The sequence below is a fragment of the Bos taurus genome, chromosome 4 (genome assembly GCF_002263795.3).
Source record: "Bos taurus isolate L1 Dominette 01449 registration number 42190680 breed Hereford chromosome 4, ARS-UCD2.0, whole genome shotgun sequence".
Lineage (NCBI taxonomy): Eukaryota > Metazoa > Chordata > Mammalia > Artiodactyla > Bovidae > Bos > Bos taurus.
Window position 1 is genome coordinate 116,216,430 of NC_037331.1, and position 27,032 is coordinate 116,243,461.

At 45.6% G+C, this 27,032-nt stretch overlaps 1 protein-coding gene across 3 annotated transcripts in view; it reads left to right on the top strand.

Moving 5' to 3' along the window:
- DPP6 (dipeptidyl peptidase like 6) overlaps window positions 1–27,032 on the top strand; it is a 1,065,758-nt gene that overhangs the window by 382,569 nt on the left and 656,157 nt on the right.

A 27,032-nucleotide genomic window follows, 5' to 3' on the forward strand; every position in this document is an offset into this window, starting at 1 on the left:
CTATAAATGCCAGAGCCCAGCGCTGCACCATATCTTTCGGGTTTTTTTTTTAATTAATTAAGTAATTTTAATTGGAGGCTACTTTCTTTACAATATTGTGATTTTGCCTTACATTGACATGACTCAGCCATGGGTGTACATGTGTCCCCCATCCTGAACCCCCTCCCACCTCCCTCCCCACCCCATCCCTCAGGGTCATCCCAGTGCACCAGCCCTGAGCACCCTGTCTCATGCATCGAACCTGGACTGGAGATCTGTTTCACATATGATGATATACATGTTTCAATGCTATTATTTCAAATCATCCCACTCTCATCTTCTCCCACAGAGTCCAAAAGTCTGTTCTTTACATCTGTGTCTCTTTTGCTGTCTCATATATAGGGTCATCATTACCATCTTTCTAAATTCCATATAAATGCATTAATATACTGTATTGGTGTTTTTCTTTCTGATTTACTTCACTCTGTATAATAGGCTCCAGTTTCATCCACCTCATTAGAACTGATTCAAATGTATTCTTTTTAATGGCTGAGTAATACTCCATTGTGTGTATGTACCACAGCTTTCTTATCCATTCGTCTGCTGAGGGACATCTAGGTTGCTTCCGTGTCCTGACTATTGTAAACAGTGCTGCGATGAACACTGGGGTCTTTCAGTTCTGGTTTCCTCAGTGTGTACGCCCAGCAGTGGGATTGCTGGATCATAAGGCAGTTCTGTTTCCAGTTTTTTAAGGAATCTCCACACTGTTCTCCATAGTGGCTGTACTAGTTTGCATTCCCACCAACAGTGTAAGAGGGTTCCCTTTTCTCCACACCCTCTCCAGCATTTATTGCTTGTAGACTTTCGGATCGCAGCCATTCTGACCGGCATGAGATGGTACCTCATTGTGGTTTTGATTCACATTTCTCTGATAATGAGTGGTGTTGAGCATCTTTTCATGTGTTTGTTAGCCATCTGTATGTCTTCTTTGGAGAAATGTCTGTTTAGTTCTTTGGCCCATTTTTTTTAAATTTTATTTTATTTTTAAACTTTACATAATTGTATTAGTTTTGCCAAATATCAAAATGAATCCATCACAGGTATACATGTGCTCCCTATCCTGAACCCTCCTCCCTCCTCCCTCCCCATACCATCCCTCTGGGTTGTCCCAGTGCACTAGCCCCAAGCATCCAGTATCGTGCATCGAACCTGGACTGGCATCTCGTTTCATACATGATATTTTACATGTTTCAATGCCATTCTCCCAAATCTTCCCACCCTCTCCCTCTCCCACAGAGTCCATAAGACTGTTCCATACATCAGTGTCTCTTTTGCTGTCTCGTACACAGGGTTATTGTTACCATCTTTCTAAATTCCATATATATGTGTTAGTATACTGTATTGGTGTTTTTCTTTCTGGCTTACTTCACTCTGTATAATAGGCTCCAGTTTCATCCACCTCATTAGAACTGATTCAAATGTATTCTTTTTAATGGCTGAGTAATACTCCATTGTGTATATGTACCACAGCTTTCTTATCCATTCATCTGCTGATGGGCATCTAGGTTGCTTCCATGTCCTGGCTATTATAAACAGTGCTGCGATGAACATTGGGGTACATGTGTCTCTTTCCCTTCTGGTTTCCTCAGTGTGTATGCCCAGCAGTGGGATTGCTGGATCATAAGGCAGTTCTGTTTCCAGTTTTTTAAGGAATCTCCACACTGTTCTCCATAGTGGCTGTACTAGTTTGCATTCCCACCAACAGTGTAAGAGGGTTCCCTTCTCTCCACACCCTCTCCAACATTTATTATTTGTAGACTTTTGGATCGCAGCCATTCTGACTGGTGTGAAATGGTACCTCATAGTGGTCTTGATTTGCATTTCTCTGATAATGAGTGGTGTTGAGCATCTTTTCATGTGTTTGTTAGCCATCTTTATGTCTTCTTTGGAGAAATGTCTATTTAGTTCTTTGGCCCATTTTTTGATTGGGTCATTTATTTTTCTGGAGTTGAGCTGTAGGAGTTGCTTGTATATTTTTGAGATTAGTTGTTTGTCAGTTGCTTCATTTGCTATTATTTTCTCCCATTCTGAAGGCTGTCTTTTCACCTTGATGATAGTTTCCTTTGATGTGCAGAAGCTTTTAAGGTTAATTAGGTCCCATTTGTTTTTTTGATTGGGTCATATATTTTTATGGAATTGAGCTGCAGGAGCTGCTTGTATATTTTTGAGATTAATTCTTTGTCAGTTGTTTCATTTGCTATTATTTTCTCCCATTCTGAAGGCTGTCTTTTCACCTTACTTATAGTTTCTTCCGTTTGTATCATATCTTTCAATGGATCAGCTGTTCCTCCTGTTTCTTTTCTTGGCCTTTTTGAGATCAGAGCTTCTTTGGGTGACCCTGTAACTGGAGTTTTCCTTTCTGTCCAGGCCTTGGCGTTCTTTGCTCTTTACGTAGTATGCAATCTTGGTTTTTCTAGAAGATGCCTTTGCTTATGTACTTGACTCTGCAATCCAGGGCCCTCCACCTCCCCTTCCCAGGCTGTCTGGGTGTGCTGTGCTCTCTGAGTACCTGGAAGAGGAGACCAAGCTGGGGTTTACAGTCTCTGCTCCCACACCTTCCCCAGTTCTATCAGTTACGGTCCAAGGATAAATCACAGAGGGCAGGTTCTTGGGAAACGGGAGCCTGAGAGAAGAAAGGGAGACGCTCACGTCCCAGCAGAGGGAGGTCCTCTCGCTGGTGTACTTAACAGCAGGGCTTCCCCGGGGACAGCCGTGGTCCTAATGGTGGTGTTTGCTCAGAGCCAGCCTGGGGCTCAGGAAGCCTTGAGTCAGCCAGCCAGCTCCCGGGCCCCATTTCCTTTACCTCTCTTTCTAAAAACAGATAAAATGATGTAACTGCCCACGAGGTGGTTTCCTATGAACTCTAAAAAGCATGTTCTTTTTTTTAATTTATTTTTATTGGGGTACAACTGATTAACACCATTGCGACAGTTTCTGGGGGACAGCAAAGGGAATCAGCCGTACACATCCATGCATCCAGTCTCCCCCAAACCCGCCTTTCATCTAGGCTGCCACATAGCATTCAGCAGAGTGCCCTGTGCTGCACAGCGGTTCTTGTCATCTATACATTTTAAATATAGCAGCGTGTACATATATCCATCCCAAACTCCCTAACTATCTTTCTCCCCTGGCAACCATAAGTTCTTTCTCTGTCTGCAAGGCTCTTTCTGTTTGTAAGTTCATATGTATCATTTATTTTTAAATTTCACAAAAAGCACATTCTTATTCACCAGAAAACAAGGCGCATTTGATTGCTCTTCTTAGTTTTATTTATTTATTTTTTAATATAAATTTATTTAAAACCGCTGCCCAGCAAATGCAGAGGCTTCTTCCCTGAGTGGGAATCTGATGGCGCTGAGAGTCCCCCATCAGCGGGCCTCTGGCGACTGTGGCCTGCGACTGTGAGCCCTAGAGGACACGGATGATACCAGCCCTACTGCTAACTAGAATCTCCATAATGTTTATTTTTCCCCTGGAAGGACTATTTTTTTATTATAATAGGCACACCCTAAAAGTTCAAAGGAGATAAGCAAAAGCAGCGGATAAAGCCACATCCTTCTCGAGTTTATTCTGTTGCTTTAGTGTTGGTTGTTAATGTTTAGGTTAAAAATCATTGCTGCTGAAAGGAATCCAGCATGCTTGTAGAGCACACCTCATCCACACACACACACACAAATGCACACATGGCCCACATCATTGGGTTTGGAAAGAGCACCCCCTCTCCATGTGACACTGAGGAGCTGGGGACCCAGAAGCTCCCAGTCACACTTTTTGCTACAGGGAGAGGTAGAAATTGAGGCCAAATCTTTAGGCTTCAGACTTCCTTTTTCCTAAGAGTGGCGCATTTTCCTGGATTTTCTAGTCCAGAGCCACAGCCAAAGTTGACACAGACTTTCCCGGAGAACTTGGGTGATGGGAAAGTTGTCCACTCTCTGGGTCACCTCTGAAAAGCTGAAGAACAGAGTTATCAGAGACTATAATTGGTCCCTGAGAAGAGGGAACTGAACAAATGCATTCAAATCTCAGCTGACAAAACAATCTGAAAACTAAAAGTAGTTGATTTTATCTCTGCATATTTATCCTGGGTGTTAGCAAATGTGCTCTGATCTAAAATATACTCTCAAGAAGGTTTCATTTAATTATAAATACAGATTTGTTTTTCTTCTGTATCTCGTCTGAAAATATACGGGGATTAACCTCAAAACTCAGAGCCAACGTTGTCAAGTGCGAAAAAGGTGAGAGTCCTGGGTTGGCTGGGCCTCACTGGTGTACACCAAGGGTTTGGTCAAGAAGGGAGATTCAGGAAATAGGGTCCTCAGTCTGCCTGGAGACTCTTGAGTGTCCTGTGGATGGGTGACAAGTTCAACCAAAGATAAGGTCCCTCTCTTTGGTCTTTATGGAATGAATGAGCTTCAAGTCCATAGACTTACTTTTACACACATTTAAGAGTAACTAAAGGGGCTTGCCCAGTGGCTCCATGGGTAAAGAATTAGCCTGCAGTTTAGGAACACAGGAAATGCTGGTTTGATCCCTGTGTCGGAAAGATTCCCTGGAGAAGGAAATGGCAACCACTTTATATTCTTGCTTGAAAAGCCCCATGAACAGAGGAGCCTGGAGGGCTACAGTCCAATGGCTCACAAAGAGCTGGATAAGACTGAGCATCTAAGCACATACATAAGTGTAACTAAGTGAGTTGTTGCAGGCAACTGAACTCGAGTATGTAGGCTAAATTTAGCGGGCTGCTGCAGTTCGCCAAGGACCCATCTCTGGTCTGCCAAGCCTGCCTCCCACTGAGTGCCTGAAGAGGCCACAGAGCTTCTGCTCCCCTCCCACCAGGGGAGTCAGGCTCGACAGCTTGGCTTCCTGTGCTGTCAATGTTTTGAGCCGGTTGGATTTTTGTTGCAGTTATTTTTGCTTTTATCTTTGTTTCATTTCCATTTGAAATCACCCTTTCTCTCTTTGGCTGAACCAAATAACCCACAACATGTTTTAGAGATCCAGATCAGTTTCCAAAATGCTTTAAATTTTTAGTTTTCCCAAAACTAATTCACAAGACTTGTCTGCCCTGTAGTTCCAGTGTAAATCCTCAGGATGTATTCATGAGATCACCAGATGTGCTAGGACAGTGAGGCTATCTGATTTTGGTGAACCCACTGGGAAAGATTGAAGGCAGGAGGAGAAGGGGATGACAGGATGAGATGGCTGGATGGCATCACCGACTCCATGGACATGAATGTGAGTGAACTCTGGAAGCTGGTGATGGACTGGGAGGCCTGGCGTGCTGCAGTCCATGGGTTGCAAAGAGTTGGACACGACTGAGCAACTGAACTGAACTTTCTCCAATGAGACTGGGTAGTATGTGGGCTGGGAAGTAATTTGTGTTATGAGAGCTGTGGTCAGAAAGGTTTATCAGCTACTGTGAGGAACTGTGGGTTTCAGAGGACTCAGTGGAGCTTCAGGGTGTGCAGGTGTGAGGCAGCTGACCACAGAAGTGCGGTGAGGAAGCCAGTCCCCTGGCCCCCACCCAGCTTCTGCTGGTTTCTCCCTCCTGCCAGCTGTCCTCGGAGACAGCTGTCTTCCGGGGCTCCAGCCTGGGGCTCGGAGCTGACGCTTCTCTGGACTTCCAACTGGGAATAGCCCCAAGGTTTCTCATCGCTCTTCTGACCCACCTGCCTGGCTTGGCTCCCACCGCTCAGCATCGTATTCTCGCTGGCTGAGTCCAGCATCTTCCTGGCCTCTATCACGATTCAGATGGATGGGCTGGCACCATCCATGGAGTTCCCTTTCCAGTACAAGTTCTAGGTCCCTAGGTTTTCCTGACTGTTTTCTAATATAAAGTCTTTTAATATGTTCTCTCTTTTCCTCTAGAAATTAATACCATCGACATTCTATTTCACATCCGTGATTTTCCTGAAACAGCCAGAAACCCAACAAATGACTGTGCAGTTATCTCCACCATCCTGTTTAAAACATCACCATTGTGTTTGACTTAAACATGCTACTTTGCATGGACCATGACATTTGTTTTACAGCTTCACTGAGGCATCATTTACATACCATAAAATCTACCCTTTAAAGAGTACAATTCAGTGGTTTTTAGTATATTCACGGAATTGTGCAGCAATCATGTTAATCCAATTTTACAGCATTTTCATCACCCAAAAGAGACACCCTCTATCCATTAGCAGCCATTTCTCATCCGTCCCTGGCCCAGCTTGCAGTGACCTCTAATTATCATTATTATTTTTTGGTCTGTATTTGCCTATTCTGGTCATGTCATATGAATGGAATTATATAACATTCACTGGTGTATATGGTTTCTTGCACTGAGGATAATGTTTCATAAAGATTCATCCATGCTGTCATGCATATCAGAACTTCATTCCTCTTTGTGGCTGAAATGTATGCTATTGTATGGATATAACGCATTTTGTGTATCCACTCATCATTTGGTGGATGTTTGGGTGGTTTCCATATTTTGTCCATTATGAATAAGGCTGCCATGAGTAAGTGTGTACAAGGCTTTATGAGGACATGACTGTTACATTCCAGAAATCAAAAAGTCTTGGTTAGAGAGGTGGACACTGAACTTGCACTTGAACAACTGTTCTCTCTATTTAAGATTCTGTGAAGCATCCTATTTCCTGTCTATCTTCTTTCTTCTTGTCCATCTCACTCATTCATCTACTCAGCCAGTAACCAGGAAGCACAATTTTTCAGGCACTTTCTTAGACTGGGTGATGCTTAATTAACCATTTTTATATTTTTAATGAAGTTTGGCATTTTATTCCTCCAGGAGAGAACTTTTTTACATTCTGAAACTAAATTGTGTTTGAAAATATTGGCGCCACCTCCTTCAGGCATCAAACACTCAGAATAAGCCATTCCAGGATACTTGCTTTTTCTCTAACTGATGCCTTCCCTCTAATTTTTTGATTTCTTTCTTTTTTGGTCAGTTTATTTTTTGTGTCTTGAATCTCTCCTGCCCTTGGCATCCCCAGAGCCATAGATTCTACAAGATTTTAAAGAAGCTTTGTTTCCTAACTGGAACTTGGTCCCTGCTTCCCACTTTTAATTACAGCTCATGTCTACAGCCTTATTAAACTCCTACAGTTGGAGATTTTTGCATTATAGGTTTGGTTTTGTCAGAGGAGCTCTGCTAAGCTGCAGCTGTGTGCAGAGGCCCCGCTCGGGGCTGAGGGAAATGCAAAGCTGGATCTGAATCATTGCATCGCCCCTCACATCTTCCCCAGGGCTCTCAGTGTGCTGGGGCGGGAGGGCTGTGTGCAAGGTCCCCTGGGAGGGGCCGCCCCCAGATGGCATCACAGGAGGATTAGCAGGGTGGGGAGCCAGGAGAGTGGAGTCGGAGCTTAGGAACTAGAAGGGAGCATCCAGGGATCCTAGGGAGGAAGAGAAGCAGTTAAACACGTGCAAGTGGCAGGGAGTTCTGGTATACCAAGGAATGCAAGGTAGCACCAGTCCCCATCAGAAGAACTTTTGAGAGAGCAGACCCAGGACCCCTTCCTTGATCTAAAGAGTCCAGAGTCTTGATGGCGGATCATAGTGATGTGGGTTTATGAGAAGCTTTGCAGGTTGCCAGGGAGCCTCTGTTCTTAACAGTGGGCACTGTTTAGGAACCTGAGTCTGCAGGTTAAGAATCTACCAGTTGACACAAGCCTTGGCATGTCCACCCCTCCATGAGTCAAAGATGAGGCGTTATGTGAAAAAGAGCAAGCATTTTGGCAGTTAGTGCCTGTCTTCCCATTGCATGCAGTCTTGTTGGTGGGAGAAGAGCATATACCAGTTAGAGACATGGGGCTATTCAAGGAAAGTGTCCAAGGACAGGACACAAGTTGAGTTCTGTAGGTGCTTATGGGAAGGGAAGGACTGTCTGGAGGTCCAGCATCAAGAAGTCTTGGTGTGAAGGTTTGGCTGTGAGCTTGCACGTGAAGGATTGTTCTGAAACTGAATCCTGAGCACCCTCCCATTTCTTCCCTACATCTTCCTCTTTCGTGTCCAGTTTATTCACCCATTTACTCAACAAGTCAACACGCATGGGCCGCTATGTACAGCAGCTGTTTGCCGGGCGCTGTGCTGGGTCCCAGCTATGCCTGACCTCTTCAGTGCACCCACGGTCTGATGGAGACGGAGGCACACGTTCTTCGCTTTCCTTGTTTACTTTGCTGTCACAGGTGGCACAGTGGAGTGCCATGTGTGTCTAAAGGAAGGATCATCTACCAGCTTCCCCAGCAAAGGCTCGTATTTCCCGTGTGGATTTGAACAAAGTGCAGGTGTTTCCTGGATTACCGAGAGCTTTGCCTTTCTGATTTCTCTCTTCCTTCCTTTTTCTCTTGCCAGCTTTTCTTTAACGCCCCCTTTCTGGTTCCTCAGCCTGTCTGGCTCTTTCCACTTATCGGTTCCTGCCCATCCTATGTGTCTTGCCTCCTTTCTCCCATGTTTCTCCCTATCACCTTGAGTAGGACTAACAATGGATGGCTTCCAAAAAAAAAAAAAAAATGTAAGCCGAAAGTAACCTGTGTGTCGTTATACTTGGAGAAAGCTGGAAGGTGCTCCACAGGCGAGCATGTAACTCTGGCCACTGTAAAGATGGTGACACATTTCTAATCTCCAGGAAGAGGTGCGTCCTGAGTTTTTTTTTCAGCATCACTTCTTCCCCTGCTAGGAGCCACTGAAATTCGAGATTCTCTCAGATACCGGGTACCAGGAGCATGGCCAGGTCATGCTGCTGTTGATTTTAACACATGGGCCTTAGGGGAAGGACACTGGGCTTCTGGAAGGGGTACAGTCAGTGGAGAGTCTGTGATATTTCTCTAGATTCACTCCCACCAGGTCAGCTGGTCAGGACACACATGCAAATAAATGCAAACACGTGAGACTGATGTCTACATTCTCAAGTCCCCAGACTTGCATAAGATAAAATGGATACACCTCTATTTACTAATTGAGAGGGAGTTACTCACCTGTTTGTCTTCAAAGGCAGCCTTGCCTTTTCCTCCACTGGTCAGCAAGGATCTAATAAGTATCTGCTCAAACTCCAACCTGGGGGCTTCCCTGGTGGTCCAGTGGTTGGGACTCTGAACTTCCAGTGCAGGGGGCACGGGTTCAATCCCTGGTTGGGGAGCCAGCACCCCACATGCCGCATAGAGCATAGTGGGAAAAAAATCTAGCCCTGTTCTGGATGCTTGGGGCATAGAAGCAGAGAGGGGTGTATTCTTCATGCGAAAGATTAGAAGTAAATTGCAAGAATGTGTGTGCCCGTGCGCAGATCTGTGCTGGGTAATCTCTTCCTCTGCACCCTCGCATCTATCCAAACTGTGGGCGTGGTCTTCAGGAAAACCACCACTGGGAGACCACCCTTTGCCCCCAGGTTATCTTATGGCAGTATTGCCTTCCGATCAGTCAGGAGCCACACAGTCGTCTGATGGGAACAGGAGCAGTGTATAAGACATTGAGGGGAGAGAGTTCAGTTAAATTAAAAGTAAGTACTAGAGAAGAAATCACCCACATCCTCAGGGCTGAGCTGCATAGAAAAACTAATGCTTAGCAACTGGCATTTTCTAGGGAGCTTCTCAAATGAACGTCAAACTCCTGCATGAATGCAGGTGAGTGCTGAGCAAAGCCATGTTGAGAATATTTTCAGCTGACATTTCCACTTCTGAGCATGAGCTCCCTTGCTGAGGTGATGTATTTTCCCCAAGGTGAATGATCCCTTGGAAAGGCTTTCATATTTTCAGCCACATCTTGAGATTGGAGGAGCTAAACTCCTTTGCATAAACATTTTACAGCTTCCAACACAAACTGCTGTCCAGAAGGGCCACACGAGCTCATGGAGCTTGGTGCTTCTCAGGCTGGCTCTCTTAACTGGATCTGTACCTTCCATTAATTGCAGACCCTTTCTGAGGCTAGGATTCCCGGGACAGTTAGTAGATGTTTTCTTTTTCTCTTTTTTGGCCATGCCTCGCGACATGTGGGAATTTAGTTCCCCAACCCGGGATTGAACCTGCCACCCCTGCACTGGAAGCTCAGAGTCTTAACCACTGGACTGCCAGGGAAGTCTCTGGTAGCTATTTTCAAGGGGTATTTGAGCTCCGGGTCCTACCACATCCAGCTCTGTTTTGATTCAGCAAGAATTCAGATATTTCCATGGATTTGATGACTTTGTCATTTTGTTAAACAGCACTCCTGTTTCTGAACTGCTCACCACAAGTGGTACCCTTGAATCTCTGCAAAATGCCTGGAGGACAGTTATTAGTATCCCCATTTTTAGGGGAGTAAGCGAGGTTTAAGTGAGATGAAATGTGAGGCTTGAAGTCAGAGAGCCTGGAAGCAGAATAGATGGACCGGTGCCCGTGGTAGGCAACCTTGACTTTCCTCAGCCCGTAGTCTCCCAGGGCTGAAGGCTCAGGGTCCACTTGGAGCCGTTGCTGCTGTTCTTCCCCAGGACAGACTGGCCCGTCTCGCACCTGTCAGGCAACTTTCCTCCTGATGCTACTGCTTTCTGGGCCCCCATCCAATCTCATTTGGAGCCTTTATCAGTGAGCAAATATGTTTCTTTCTATTAGATTCAGTTGAGGCAGAGGCAGGCAGGCTTTGGAGACAGATGGACAGCTAAAGATAACACCAGCTTCCAAGGAAGGAGAGAGCCACTGCAATTAAAACTCTCGCTCTCCCTCGAGGTTGTGGAGTCCACAGAACATCAGCTCAGGGTCTGAGACGGTGGCAGCCCAGACAGAGGGGAGACGGAAGAGCCCAGAAGGCCCTATTACTCCCATTCTAGGTAGATACACAAGATCAATAAAATAAATGAGCTGTTTTATCCAGGCCAGCCATTCTGATCCAGGGACACGTAAGCATATTGATCACCCTGGTAGAGCCTGCTGGTCCACCCTGTGGAATATGTGGGCAGTGAAGAAAATACACCGAGTGTAGTTCTGGGCCACCCTCTGCCTGCTTGGCTCTGAGGCAGAGCTGTGTGCACAGCGGCCCGTCCTTCTCGACCCAGGAGGAGGCAGCAATTGGAACTAAGGCCAACAGATCTCCAGCAGATGGCAGGCCTCCAGGCCAAGGCTGAAGCTCTGACTTCCAAAACAAGACATTTGACATGGGCCTTTATGCAGGTCTTCAGAGTCAGTGGTCTCTTAATCATTGAATCTAACTCGATGCATGTTCCATTGACATCAGGTCTGGCCACTCAGGTTCTTTAGTGACTTGTGGAGGAATGTGACATGTCTTTCTCTAAAAATAAACACCTGACTCTTTGCAACCCCATGGACTGTAGCCTGCCAAGCTTCTGTGTCTACAGGACTTCCCAGACAAGAATACTGGAGTGGGCTGCCATTCCATTCTCCAGGATCTTCCTGACTCAGGGATTGAACACAGGTCTCCTTCATTGCACACAGATTCTTTACCATTTGAGCCACCAGGGAAGCCCTGATAGTGAAGCCCTCTGTGATCCCATGGACTGTAGCCCTCCAGGATCCTCTATCCATGGGACTTCCCAGACAAGAATACTAGTGTGGGCTGCCATTTCCTCCTCCAGGGGAAGCCAGGTCTCCCACACTGCAGGCAGATTCTTTACTATCTGAGCCACCAGGGAAGCCCCTTAGATACTTTGAGTGGAGGTATATTTCTGTAGCAAATGATGTATCTCAACTTGAGAAAAGGAAGAAGCTCTCACTTGGGCAAGAGTGGGGCTGGTTGGGGTTGGCTGAACCAGGCCTCAGGTGCAGCTAAGACTCCCTCCATTCACCCTCTGCTTCACCCGCTGGCTTCTCCTCTTAGGGAATAAGAGGAAGTGACCACCGACTATCCCAGAGTCTCCTCTTTGGTCTCTGTGTGGAGAGGAAAGAAGGCTTCTTTTCTCCAGCCTCAGTTTGGAGTTCTCAGGCAAGCATCCTATTGGCCTGGCATAGATCCTATGCCCACTCCTGATACAGTCCTATAGTAAGTCAGTGAAGTATTGGATGCGTCCTGAGTGACCCGACCACACTGAAGCAGGGGTGCAATCTGTCTCCCGAAGAGAGAAGATGGGGCACATGACCGCAGAGGGAGCTCGTGGGAATCAGGCTGCCACTCTGGTCCCCACTTCTGTGTGAGACAGAACTGAGCAGTTGTTAGGCCTGATTCAGGGCACCTGAGTTCAAGTCCTGGTACCTTTTAGCTATGTGGCTGTAGGAAGAATGTAGTTTTTTCTCGGTGTCTCAGTGACCTTAAAAATGATGAGGACAACATCTACCTCACAGGATTACTTGTTATTTTTGCTTGTTTAGTCGCTAAGTCACACCCTACTCTTTAGCGACCCCACACGGACTGTAGCCTGCCAGCCTCCTCTGTCCATGGGGGGTGGCTTCCTACTCCAGGGGATCTTGCTGCCTCAGGGATCAATCCTTGTGTCTCCTACATTGGCAGGCGTATTATTTACCATTGAACCACCAGGGAAGCCGCTGGGTTATTGGATGACTTAAGTGAATTAGTCCATCAGAGCAGTGACTAGTACAAAGTATATCGTTGTTAATGTCAGCTAATATCATCATCATCTCATCATCATCATCATCTTCATCGTCATTGGTGCTGTGCTGGTGCTAAGTCACTCAGTCATGTCCGACTCTGTGAGCCCATGGGCTGTGGCCCGCCAGGCTCCTCTATCCATAGGATTCTCCAAGCAAGAATACTGAAGTGGGTTGCCGTTTCTTTCTCCAGGGGATCTTCCTGACCCAGGGATCGAGCCCGCCTCTCTTGCATCTCCTGCATTGGCAGGTGGGTCCTTTCCACTAGTGCGACCTGGGAAGCCCTCATTGTTACTTCAGTTCATTCAGTCGCTCAATCATGTCCGACTCTTTGCAACCCATGGACTGCAACACAGCAGATTCCCCTGTCCTTCACCATCTCCCAGAGTTTGCTCAAACTCATGTCCATTGAGTCAGAGATACCATCCAACCGTCTCATCCTCTGTCACCCTGTTCTCCTCCTGCCCTCAATCTTTCCCAGCATCTGTCACCATCCGTACGTGACTAGTGGAAAAACCCTAACTCTGACTAGACGACCTTTGTTGGCAAGCTTGTTATCATCTTCCAACTCCATCCCACTCCATCCCCAGTCCTAGGGGGCACATAAGATGCAAGCAGAACAAAGGCAGGCCTTTGCTGAGAACTGCGACACAGCCCAGGGCCAAGTGGAACATTTTCCAGTGTCACTTTGACCTTGATAATCCCCCAGTAGAGTCCAAGTGTCCCCACCAGAACCTATGACACTCAGAACAACTCTGCTGTTCCCTCTACTTCCAATCATGGTCTGACTATATATTCATATAGAGAGAATTGAAAGGAAACATTGTCCCTGGGTACTTAAAATGCAGAGCCTCTGGGATGGTAGTTTTTTTCCCTTTACATTGATGAATTATTTTCTGTTTTCCTCACTAGTATAATGAGTGAAACGGGGTGAACACTATTATTCCCATTTGATAAATGCACACAGTGGGATTCAGAAAGGTTCTATTACCCAAAGAGAGCCCAAGGTCTAGTCTGCTTTGGTTTCTGTCTCCCATTAAAAAGAACATGCCTCCCTCTGAATGAGCCACATTCCAATATTGTACACAGACTCTGTGGCACCGTGCTTCTTCCTTCATCCCTTCTTTCCTTCACTCGTTTATGCCACAGACATTTAATGAGAGCCCCATATGTACCGGGGCTTCTGTGGTGGTTCAGACAGTAAAGAATCCGCCTACAATGCAGGAGACCCAGCTTCGATCCCTGAGTCAGGAACATCCCCTGGAGAAGGGAGTGGCTCCCACTCCAGTTTTCTTGCCTGGAAAATTCCATGGACAGAAGAGCCCAGCGGGCTACGGTTCATGCGGTTGCAAAGAGTGGACACAACTGAGCAACCATCACTTTCACTTTCAAACATGTGCCAAGGACTCTGGAGTATTTTGGAAGTAATATAAGGAAGGAGTAAATAAATAACATAAATAATAAAATATCAAGGAGTGGTAAGAACCCCGATTAAAAAAATTTTAATGGTGATATTGCAAATGATCTCATGAGAGGGAGATTAATGAAACAAGTGTTTTTTTACGCAGCTTATTATGTAAAGAAATAGATAAAGAAGATTCCCGGTAGACAGAATTGTACTGTGTGAATCTTTGCATGTTGTTATCAGCTTCACAGATCTGCACACCAGAGTATTTAACCATAACTCTCACTCTTGACCTTCTTGCCTTAAAGTGCCTTAGACCACAGCTTAGAAAGTTAGCATAAAGAACTGTGATGGGCTTTCCCAAGTTTTGAAACCATGGTTGTTGGAAGCTTTAAGAGAGAATGTTATTTACAAGTGTGTCTTCATCAAAAATCTATTTTATTTGTTAAAAATCCATAATGGGAGAGAAACGGTAGCAAATAACAGGCTATTTCTGCATTTAAAAAACAGTGTTTGGAGTAAATAGATTTCCTGGTGGGTTATGTGAGAATGAATTTTAAATCCTAACTACTTTCATTTCTTTCCAAGGGATTTTGGTAAATAGGGTTTGTTTCTTGGCCTAACTGAAGTCCTGGTTAATTTATACCAACAGCAGTGACATTATGGGTGTTTGTATAACAAAAATAGTTTCTGACTGTGCCAGCGTGGGTGAAATGAAAGCCATCATAATTAGTTTCACAGAAAGAAGGTTTAGAAGAATGAGTGAAACTTCTAAGTGAAATAGGCAGACAGGAATTTTGTGCTTCAATTTTTATGTCTACATCCTTGAAGGGGAAAGAAACAGAATTTATATTTTAGCGAATGCAGGCTCACTGTTGCTCTGGGCTCACTGAGGAATGCCCGCCCAGGTCGGGTGAGGCAGCTTCGGGGTGTAAGGGCTCTTCCCCCTACATCAGCTGTAAAACGTTCTATGTGCGTGCTTGCTAAGTTGCTTCAGTCGTGTCCAACTCTTTGAGACCCCACGGACCCTAGGCAGCCAGGCTCCTCTGTCCATGGACTCCTCCAGGCAAGAATACTGGAGTGGGTTCCCATCCCCTCCTCCAGAGGATCTTCCCGACGACCTAGGGATCGAACCCATGTTTCTTATGTCCCACTGTATTGGCAGGCAGGTTATTTACCACTAGCCTGGGAAACCTCTGTTCTATGTATCTTGTGCAAATCTCACTTTTAAAACTCCGGATATGCATCCATTTGTATGATGGCCTTCTACTTTTTTGTTTTCCTAGGGATGCGGGTTTGTTGCCTAAAATGCTATTTGCTGCACGTGCCTCTCTATCATTCTTCTAGTCATAGATTATTTTTTAAATACATGTTTATTTTCCTTCTTTATTTAAATTGGTTTTTGAGTGAGAGAAGAGTAGAATGATTAACACCAAGGGACTTGGATCACACTGTGTTGTTTTGAATGACAGTTCCACTCCCATAAGCTGCATGAGTTTGGACAAGTCTCTTACTTCCCTAAAGTTTTAGTTTTCCCTCTAGAAAAAGAAAATGATAAGAGTACCAGTCTTATATGGTTGGGGAGAATTAGGTGAGTTGATCCATTTATAGGGAATGGCACCTTTTTTCAAAATTGTGGTAAACGGCGGGCAACATGAGCTGTCTTAGCCATTGTAAGTGTACCTGGGACTCAGTAGTGTTGAGTATATTCACATTGTCATGAAGCAGATCTCTGGGGCATTGTATATTTTTATAATGCAGATGCCTATGTTAGAAAGACTGAGGGCAGGAGGGAAGCCTGGCATGCTGCAGCTCATGGGGTCACAGAGAGTCAGACATGACTGAGTGACTGAATGACAAATGTTAGAAAATTAACCTTTGGTATTTAGACGTGTTGAGAAACAGTCTCCTATCACTAATGATGATATTAAGACCTAGACATGTTAGCATCTCAGATTTTGCCTACCGTGTTCACAGACCTCCCTAGAAATGTTTTGTTTTGCTTAGAGTTTGCTTTTATCATCATTTCTTGATTACCATAAACCTGGCTCTTTGTAGATAAATCAATACCCCCGGGTTTAAATAACTTACTTGTATATATTTAAGTGGAGATTTGGTTCTCTATGATGAATACAGGTTGTTAATTTTCAGCTTCTCAAGATCTGTCTTCCCCTTCGCATCCTTCCCCTCCACCCCTCATTCTCCCCCTCTTCCCTCCTCCTATCTCTATTATCTCATTGTAACTTCTTCCCTTCATTTCTCTCATGTGTTTCTTCTTCTCTCTCCTCCTTTCTCCTCTTATTTCTTCTAGAGTCCCTTCTTGAACCCACTCTTGTTCAGTCACTAGGTCATGTCTGACTCTGTGGCTCCATGGACTGCAGCACACCAGGCTTCCCTGTCCTTTGCTGTCTCCCAGAGTTTGCTCAAACTCATGTCCGTTGAGTCGGTGATGCTATCCACCCATCTTAGTCTCTGTTGCCCTCTTCTCCTCCTGCCCTCTTCAACCCACTGCTTCGTGTTTAATTCAGTAAGGTTGGAATTGATAGTGATTTGGCCAGTTGGACATGTTCAGAACTTGGTTTTCAAGCAAAGCCAGTATCAAGCCATGGCAAAGCCCGGGAGGATGCATAGCAGTGGTAGCTGAGCAACAAAGGACGTTGGCATGCACGGCCAAGGAGTGTTATTATCCACATAGCTACCTCTCTGAGCTGCACATTGGGAAAGCAAACTATGGAAATAATATTATTCAAGAATAATATTGCTGGCTCCCAACCACTGAAACTTTAACCACTGCGTTTGAATCACTTATTTGCCTATGGAAAGACTTCTGGATGAACTGATGTTCAACAGGGCAAAACCTCATTAATTTGATTTTTATTTATTTTAGTTTTAAATTTTTGTTTAGTTTAAATATCACACCATATGGAGTTATCTCCCAGTTATAATTTCTTATGCTTGATTTATTCTTAATATTTAACACTGCCCGCCACACAAAACAATGATGTTACTGGCCCACTATAGTAGCCAGAATTTTGGTTCCCATAATGTCTGTCCTCTGGTGTCACACCCATGGTTGTTTTAGAGTGCACGGCAAAGGGACTTTGCAGGTGGAATTAAGTTCCTAGCCAGTGGACCTTAAGACAGGGAGTTATCTTGAATTATCTGGGTGGGCACAGTGTGACCACATGAGCTGTTAAAAACAAAAGAGGATCCTGCCAACAGAATGAGCTTGGGAGCACATTCTTCCCCAGGGCCCCCGAAAGAAACCTGGTCCTGCTGATATTTTGATTTCTACCTTGTTCAGTTTCTTAGTCATGTCTGACTCTTTGAGATCCCATGGACTGCAACACGCCAGGCCTCCCTGTGCATCAGCAACTCCCAGAGCTCACTCAAGCTCATGTCCTTTGAGTCGGTGATGCCATCCACCCGTCTCATCCTCTGTCGTCCCCTTCTCCTCCTGCCCTCAGTCTTTCCCAGCGTCACGGTCCTTTCCAGGGAGTCAGCTCTTTGAATCAGGTTTCCATCTTGTCAGACTCTAAGCAGAGAATCTAGCCACACTGTGCTGGGCTTCTGCCCTACAGAACTACCTGATGATAAGTGAGTTCAGCTTTAAACCACTAAGTTTGTGGCAACTGGTTACAGCAACAGAAGCCAAATACACACCATATTCACTGTCAGGTCATTAGCTCATAGTTGTGGCTGATTTTTATCTCATCACAAGTTTTTGCCTCGCCCTCTTTCTGACCAACATGGGACATGGTCCATGGACAGTCCCTAGCTGAAAAGTGAAAGTGAAAGTGAAGGTCACTCAGTCGTGTCCGACTCTTTGCAACCCCATGGACTATTCAGGCCATGGAATTCTCCAGGCCAGAATACTGGAGTGGGTAGCCTTTCCCTTCTCTAGGAAATCTTCCCAAGCCAGGGATGGAACCCAGGTCTCCCGCATTGCAGGTGGATTCTTTACCAGCTGAGCCACAAGGGAAGCCCAAGAATACTGGAGTGGGTAGCCATCCTTTCTCCAGCGGATTTTCCCAACACAAGAATCAAACCGTGGTCTCCTGCATTGCAGGTGGATTCTTTACCAGCTGAGCTAAGAGGGAAATATGTATTTGATTTCCATGGAATAAGATGAAGTTAATTGACATTTCAGGAATATATGGCAGAGTTCCGTCTTAGAAATCTGCCCTCACCAAGTGAATTGAGTGAAAATGTAAGTTTTAATTCAGTGCTACCAGCGAAAGACTTTCTGGAAACCAACTGCATTTTCAGGAAATAAGTGAAAAGTGTAGAGTTCTATGGATCACCTCACATTCACTGACTCAGAATCTCCATATATATGGGCAGGGAGTGTGGTGTTTTCAAAAAAAAAAATAGAAGTAAATGGAAAAGATAAGTATATTTAGTGAAAGTTTTGTTTGTGTGTGTGTGTGCGCGTGCACATTTTCACAGGTGTGCATACAGGATCACCATGTAAAGGATGACAAAGATCATAGATATTTGAGAAACACTGCTCTAATCTGACTCTGTGAATTTCAAACCTTTGTCTGGTACTCTCCGATCAACTGGGACTCCTCTACACATACTTCCTGTCTGCTTGCCTGGCGTGCTGGTTACCAGGCAGCGCTGTAAACAGTGGTGCAGGCAGGGTGCAGAGGAGACCTCACCAGCCACGGAAGAGAGTCTCAGGGACATGCTTCCTTCCATCTGGGGACCCGTTCAGTGTGACATGGGAAACATTCACTGTGTTCAGTAGAGGATAAAGTTCCTTTGAGCATTTCCCAGAGATAAATACGTACGAAATAGAGGAAGCTGGCTGTAGATGTATAGAAATGGACGTCTTGCTTATAGGATAAGGTAGTGAATGATGCAGAGCAATCATGCCGTGTAAGGAAAGTGTCTTCAGTATTATCTTCAACAGTGAGACATGGTGAGAAAGGAAGCTTAAGCAATGGGAGTTAAAGTGATATGCTGTCTTCAATCCAGGCTTCAGAGAAAGGCAAGGAGGAAAGCCAGAATGCCTATATAGTGTTTTGGGGTTTTTTTAAGACTGATTGATTGATTTTTGGCAGTGTTGGGTCTTCCTTGCTGCGGGCAGACTTTCTCTAGTTGCGGTGAGCGTGGCGCTGCTCTGCACTGAGGTGCGAGGGCCTCTCATTGCAGTGGCGCCTCTCCTTGCAGAGCATGGGCCCTGGGCACGTGGGCTTCAGTGGTTGCGGCCCCCCAGCTCAAGAGCACAGGCTCAATAGTTAATGGCGTGTGGGCTTAGTCACCCCACCCCATGTGGGATCTTCCTGGACCAGGGATCAAACCTGTGTCCCCAGGATTGGCAGGAGGATCCTTACCCATTGGACCACCAGAGAGGCCCCATGTAGTTTTAAAAACCGGAAGTGGTGATAAAGGAAAAAAAGGATGAAGGGATGCTAAGGAAAGCTGGAGTGGGACTAGAGCTGAAGGGTGTTTGCAGATGTGTCCAAACCCTTACCAAGGACCCTGCCCCCGAGTGAGCATGGTTTGGAGTCACTGGGTGAATTTGCTGATGATTTTCCCTAGAAAGGGGGACATTTGTTTCTTGGAACTTTTTGGCCATACCCTGCTGCATGTGGGATCTTAGTTCCCCGACCGGGGATCGAACTTGCACCCCCTGCATTGGAAAGCCAAGCCTTAACCACTGGATCACCAAGGAAGTCTCTGTTTATATTTTTTAAAGAATCATCTCTGGTATGAATAATTGAGATTGGTTTTAAAGAGAAGTGCTTCCCTGATGGCTCAGACGGTAAAGAATCTGTCTGCAATGCAGGACATCCGAATTTGATCCCTGGGTCTGGGAGATCCCTTGGAGAAGGGCGTGGCTACCCGCTCCAGTATTCTTGCCTGGAGAATTCCACGGACAGAAGAGCCTGGCGGGCTACAGTCCATGGGGTCACTAAGAGCCAGACACGACTGAGAGACCAACACTTGGAAATGAAGAGCTCTTCCCTTACCCAAACTTGCCTGCCTTGCCAGCCAAGGTGGTGATGGCAATGGTGCTCAAGTACTCTGCAAAGTATCTGTAGTGCCTGGAATAACACACCGACACACAGAAAGTAGTATCTTTGGCAGTAAAGAAAAATGAGGCTCAGAGAGGAAAGGTAAACACACCGTAATCATAACTGTGAGAGCTGAGGCAGGAACACCAAGGCCCTGACTCCCCGTCCGGGGCTCTTTCTAGGGAACCACACCGCCTGCATCCGAGCATCCAGCCCTCTGACCAGCCAGGGCCCCTCCCAGAACACCAAGAGGTGAGCACGCCCAGACCGTGAGAGTCAATTTCAAGTCTTAGTGAGACTTCATGCCCACAGAAGGGAGAATTTGCACACTTCTGGTCAATGAGCTTTGAAGAACAAAAGGTCACTGCCAATTTGGAGACAAAACCTTTGCAGAGACAACATCCTGCAATTGCTGCCCGGAGGTTAACCTTCACCGTTTGATCAGGAAGCAAAGAAGTCGTTGTTGAGCAAACTCTGAAATACCCGAGGCCTCAAGGATCCCCACGCCCCTTTTAAAGTGCTTTCATGCTGACCATCATCATATTATTGTTTTCTTTGGCTCACCTCTTCAGTCTCTGACCACAAAGCCAAAAGCCACAGGAAGGCAGGAAAGTACAACAAATGGACTTTTTCTACCCATCCCTCGCGGACATGTTGTAGTTTTAGGAAGTCAGGGCTACTTACAGAAAGAACTCTCCGGAAGACACTGACTCTAGGTAAAGCCTCCGTTTCAGTGCACTTCTAAAGGCAGGGCCTCAACCACAGGTCTCTGTAGATGAGAAGGAAGTCATCAGCTATGACTCTGTCCTGCAAGGTATAGCTAACATTCATATAGAATTCCACAAGTAAACAAATTATTGGAGTATAGTTTCTTTCAATGTTGGGTTAGTTTCTGCTGTAAATCAAAGTGAAGCAGCCACACACAAATACATATATTCCCTCTTTGTCACCACAGAGCATTGGGCAGAGTTCCCTGCTGTCTATTTAATACACACTAGTGTGTATATACTCAATATAGTCAATCTCAGTCTCCCAGTTCATCCCACCCCCATTTTCCTCCTTGAAACCCATGTGATTGATGTCTACATCTGTGTCTCTATTTCTGCTTTGTAAATAAGATTATCTATACAATGTTTTTCAGATTCCACATATATGTGTTGTATAATAACACATTGGTCTTTCTCTTTCTGACTTACTTCATTCTGTATGACAGTCTCTAGGTCCGTCCACATGTCTGCAAATAACCAAATTCTATTCTTTTTTTGGTGAAGTAGTATTCTATTATATTATGTACGACGTCTTCTTTACCCATTTATCTGTCGATGGACATTTAGGTTGTGTCTGTTTCTTGGCTATTGTAAATACTGATGCCATGAAAAGACCCCTGTCTCATTCTGTGACAGCCCTTTTCAGTTTATGTCTAAGGGTCCCACTCTGGGCTGGGAGGTTGGAGAGCCTTTGGAAGCAGTATGAGAAGAAATCGCCCCAGACCAAAAAGAGAAGTTGGCATGACTGCCTGGAGCAGCGTCTGTGTGTTGATTCAAGATGGAGCCCAAGGGAAGCGGCATGACCCCGAGGGGAAGGCTTGATGGTGCCCTTTTGGAGACCGAGTCCTGGGCTGCTTGGCGCATAGCCCCTCCAAAGTGTTCTGTGTCCCCCGGCAGCCCCAAAGCAGCAGGATTACCACACTTAAAGGAATGATGCAGAAAGACATAACATCCTGTAACCCGTGACAAATGGCCTGAAGGCCCCTCCCTGGGCTTTAGCACTGCAGAAACCCGCAGACCTGCACCAGTCCTGGGGGATCCCTAGTGGTGAGCAAGACTGAGCTGCCTCTCATTCTGTTGGACAGAACGTCAGATATTATAAAGAAAATAAGGATTGGGTATTCTTGCACACCTGAATTTGTAGATTACTGCAGAGCAAAGAGAGGCTAAAATGAAGGTTCAAGATGGTAGTGCCGTGTGTTCATGTAAAGCTTGAGTGAAGAATATTTAAGTGGCCAGTGGAGTCAGATTCGACACTGTGTGTCTTGAGATGGTTATTTACATTGGATTGGACGCCATAGATCTGGGTGTTGATATTCTGGAGGGAAATTCTTGGCTACCTAAAATCCAGTCATTCTGAATAAAAGTGATTACTTCATGATTGTTCTGAAAATCAAATAATAAGTAATCATAATTATCTATAACTCAGGGGAGACTATACAGCTTTTGTTATCCATGACCTCCAGCTCCCTCGCCCATCAAACCAGAATCAGTCACAGCTGTCACCTCCTTTTCCCCCCAAAATCAAAACCCTAGTTTGGTTGTAGGGCTTATTGTGTCTTACACATACTAGTAATCACTGGCTTTCCCTGGGAAGCCGACCTGATTTTATGTCACGTACATCTTTTGAAAATGTGAAACAACATTCTTAGTTGTTTATCTTCCGTGTCATCTCTCATTCAGCAGTATTGCACAGTATTTTGTGATCGCTTTGAGCCTATTCACTTTAGACCATTTTAATAAGGTGAAAATTTAAGTGAAGATAGACTCACTTATTTAAAAATCAATAAATTATTCATGTTATATTTGAGAACATTTAAGCTAAAAATGACGTTGCAATTCCTGGTTTGCCTGCAATGTCACAGAGACTTGGAATCCCACAAGCCGATTCTGATTTAAAACATTGAAAAACCCTTTCTTTGTAGAAATGCAGGGAAGTCCAAGGTACTTTTGAAAATATGGCTTATTAACAAAATATGTGAGTTCTATATACTTTTCTTAGAAGTCACCCGGATCACAAAACTACAAATGACTTGAAAAATATATGATAACCATGGCAGAATATCATTTTGTAAAGCTTTATATGGTGAAGAATGAGACCTATGTTTTCTTCCCCAGATTTTCCAGTGACTTAAAGTTCTTCTGATGGGAAGGTTCTCCATGGTCTGTTTCCAGGGTTATAGATCCATCATACCTAGGTTTCCAAAATCATATAAACTCAAGCTCACGTTATTTTTATCAGCCAGGAATTAAATATTAATCAGCTTTTCTCAGTGCTTAGCCCACAGGTCTTACTTCAAAGACTTTTTAAAGGGGAAATACTAGAAGTCACGTCCGCTGGCTTGGAATCATTTTGTCAGCAGTATCAGTTCCTGTAGCTCTCTGTGTTGCTTAACTTATGACTTAAATGGAATGTTGAAGAGCCCTGAATGTATTAACTTGCTCGGTTTCCATATTGACATGATATATAAATGACGTACAGACCCGATGCATTTCGACTCCCAAATACAGGCCACAGTCCTTGAAAATGGCTTGTGAGAGCTTTCAAATTCCAGTAAAATCTTTACACTCATAAGATTATGACCACTTCTTTATCTCGGTTTTTTTTTTCTCCAATTAAAATAATGTCTTGCTGCTGCTGCTGCTAAGTCACTTCAGTCATGTCCGACTCTGTGCGACCCCATAGACGGCAGCCCACCAGGCTCCCCCGTCCCTGGGATTCTCCAGGCAAGAACATTGGAGTGGGTTGCCATTTCCTTCTCCAATGCATGAAACTGAAAAGTGAAAGTGAAGTCGACCAGTTGAGTCCAACTCTTAGCGACCCCATGGACTGCAGCCCACCAGGCTCCTCCGTCCATGGGATTTTCCAGGCAAGAGTACTGGAGTGGGGTGCCATTGCCTTCCCCGAAATAATGTCCTACTGCACTTCAAATAGGAAGAGGATACTGCTGTCCAGACGGTGGTGACTGGGTATAATTTGAGAGGCATTCAAAGTCTCCCCACCCCTCTACATCCCAACGGTAACTCTTTGCCCTCGCCTGCTCTGGGGCCAGGAATTTCCCAGTGTTGGTTTTGAGTGAAACATCAGAGTCTCGAATATGAATGACCTAAATATCACTGACCCATCAGTGACAGCTGAAAGTTAGTGTCCTGAGCCCTCTCTCCCTCCATCCAACGGCGGGGAAGATGCCAAGCTCACCGCATGAGGCTTCTCCTGGACACAAGTGGCGGACAACGTACAGCTTTGTTTACAAATATGTTCAGGGTAGAAGGTGCTACCAGTTCAGTCACTCAGTTGTGTCCAGCTCTTTGCAGCCCCGTGGACTGCAGCACTCGGGCCATCAAGTCGGTGATGCCATCCAACCATGTCATCCTCTGTCGTCCCCTTCTCCTCCTGCCTTCAATCTTTCCCAGCATCAGGGTCTTTTCCAGTGAAGGTGCTAGACTATTAGCTTATAAGCCCTCACTTGGATCCCTTACTTCTGTATGTGGACTTAAATCGTGCCTCTCCATTTTATTTTTTTAATTTTTATTTTCATTGAAGTATGGTTCATTTAAAGTATTGTGTTAGTTTCAGGTATACAATAAAGTGGTATATATATATATATAAAAGCTTTCCTGGTAACTCAGTGGTAAAGAATCCACCTGCTAATGCAGGAGACATGAGTTCAATACCTGGGTTGGAAAGATCCCTGGAGAAGGGAATGGCTACCCACTCCAATATTCTTGCCAGGGAAATCCTGTGGTTAGAGGAGCCTGGCAAGCTACAGTCAGTGGGGTCGCCAAAGAGTCGGACACGACTTAGGAACTAAACAACAAATATATGTGTGTGTGTCCTTTTTCAAATTTTTTTCTTTATAGATTATTACAAGGTACTGAGTATAGTTCCCTGCGCATGCACGCTAAGCCGCTTCAGTCATGTCCGACTCTGTGCGACCCTGTGGACGGCAGCCCACCAGGCTCCTCTGTGCTCGGGATTCTCCAGGCGAGAACACTGGAGTGGGTGCCCTTTCCTCCTCCTATAGTTCCCTGTGCCATACAGTAAGTCCTCGTTGATTTTCTACTTTATATACACTAGTCTCGGAGAAGGCGATGGCACCCCACTCCAGTACTCTTGCCTGGAAAATCCCAAATGGGCGGAGGAGCCTGGTGGGCTGCAGTCCATGGGGTCGCTAGGAGTCGGACACGACTGAGCGACTTCACTTTCACTTTTCACTTTCATGCACTGGAGAAGGAAATGGCAACCCACTCCAGTGTTCTTGCCTGGAGAATCCCAGGGACGGGGGAGCCTGGTGGGCTGCCGTCTATGGGGTCGCACAGAGTTGGACACAACTGAAGCAACTTAGCAGCAGCAGCAGCAGTATATATCTGTTAATCCCAAACCCCTAATTTATCCCTCCTCCCTTCCCGCTTGGTAACTGTAAGTGTGTTGTCTGTGACTGTGAGTTCCTTTCTATTTTGTGAGTCACTCATTTGTATCTTTTTCTTAGATCCCACATGTAAGTGATGTCTTAAGGTGTTTGTCCTTCTCTGACTTACTTCGCTCGCTATGACCATCCATGTTGCTGCAGGTGGCATTATCACATCCTTTTCTTGAGGGGTGGCTCATTCATGGAGTGTCTGATCCTGATCTCTGGGGTCGGCCTCGTGGCTCTCAGTCTGGCTGTTGAGGGGTGATCCTGCCTGGGTTCAGAAGCATGAACAACCTGATCTTCTGACTTTAAAAACTGCAGAGTAGCACCACACATCAAAACCTTGACAGTTTCATTCTGGGGTAATTGCTGATTGCTTTGGGAGAAGACAAACTAAGGCAATGATTGACAAGTCATCACAGTCAGTGTAGGCTAGGTTACGCTTCAGTAACAAACACACCCCGGAGCTCCAAGGCTCAAGGAAGAAGAGCCATGTCTGTCGCAGGTCTCACCTCCTCGCCGATCGCCATATCAGAGTGAGAGTGTTTTGCACTGGCAGAGTCAGGCCTGATGTGGAAGTGGCACGTTGCTTCTTTCCAGAGCTCACCGACCAGACCCGTCACATGCTTCCCGCCTATCAAAAGGGACCAGGAATGATCCTGTGATGTGTGCCCAGGGATGCTGAGCCAAAAATATTCAGCAACCAGCACTATCCACACAGTGGATCATCGTATGATGTATAAAGGAGAGATGAATCTTCAGGCAGCTTCCAGAAAGGAGCCACTCCTGGTACTCTGTGATGACAAGGAGGTTTCAACCCATGTCTCCCGGTGCTGTCTGATCCAGCATATTTCCCATATTACCAACCCAGTGCTGCCTCTCCGTGAGGATAGGTCCTCATCCAGCAGCTGAGGGATGAAGAGGAAGAGCACAGATGCAGCCATTCCTCTCGTTCTCCTGCCCTTACAGCCTGGTCTAATGGTGTTATCTTGGAAGCAGGCTTCCTATTCGATTCCTCTGTCTCCAGAATCTTCCTTCCTCACTGCTCTTTCCTTCTGTGCCCTTGGGCACTTATCTTGAGTCCAGAGATGGTGTTCTTCCTGGCAGTTGCTCTTTGGGGTCAAGGTGAGGCTGGTCTAAAGACCGATGCTCCCAGTGGTGGAATTCACTTCTCCAGCACAGACGCTTATGCCCTGTGTGAGCATGATTCCATCTGCCCACTGGAATCCCCAGTCTCCGATTCCTCCTGGCCTTCCTCACTCTTCTCTCTTCTTCCTCCTCCCTTCCCTTGCTCTTTGTGGTTTAGTGAAGCTGATTTTCTCGAGATATTTGGCTCATTCCTTTTATCCCAGGCTCTAAACCACCCTCTAAATGTGTTAGTTTCACAGTACTGATTTCCTATAACAAGAGAATCCCCCAGAAATGAGTTCACTGTGTCCTACCTGATAATGAAAGACAAGAGGTGGTGGTGGGGAGTGGAAGTCACTGTTCAGATGAGGCTCCTCACCTTGGAAAAGGCATCTGGGTATGAATTATCTAATAGTGTTCAGTCCTTCAGGCTAAATTTCTGTAAGGGTAGAATCACCTCGGAGAAGTCTCTCTTCCAGGTTGATGATGGGAACACCTGAGTGCAGCCCAGACAGTCTTGGGGCTCCCTGATGTACATTCCTCCCTGGCCCCACCTCCTCCTTGCCTCCATCACTGACTGTTCTCAGGGTCCCCACGCTGAGCTGGGTGCTGGGTAGAACGCTAAGAGACCCTGGTCCAGCCTCTGCCCCTGAGAAGCTCTTGGTCTCAGAGGTGGGCTGGTCTGTTCAGGAGAGAATGGCAGGTCATTAAATTGCTACAACACCAGA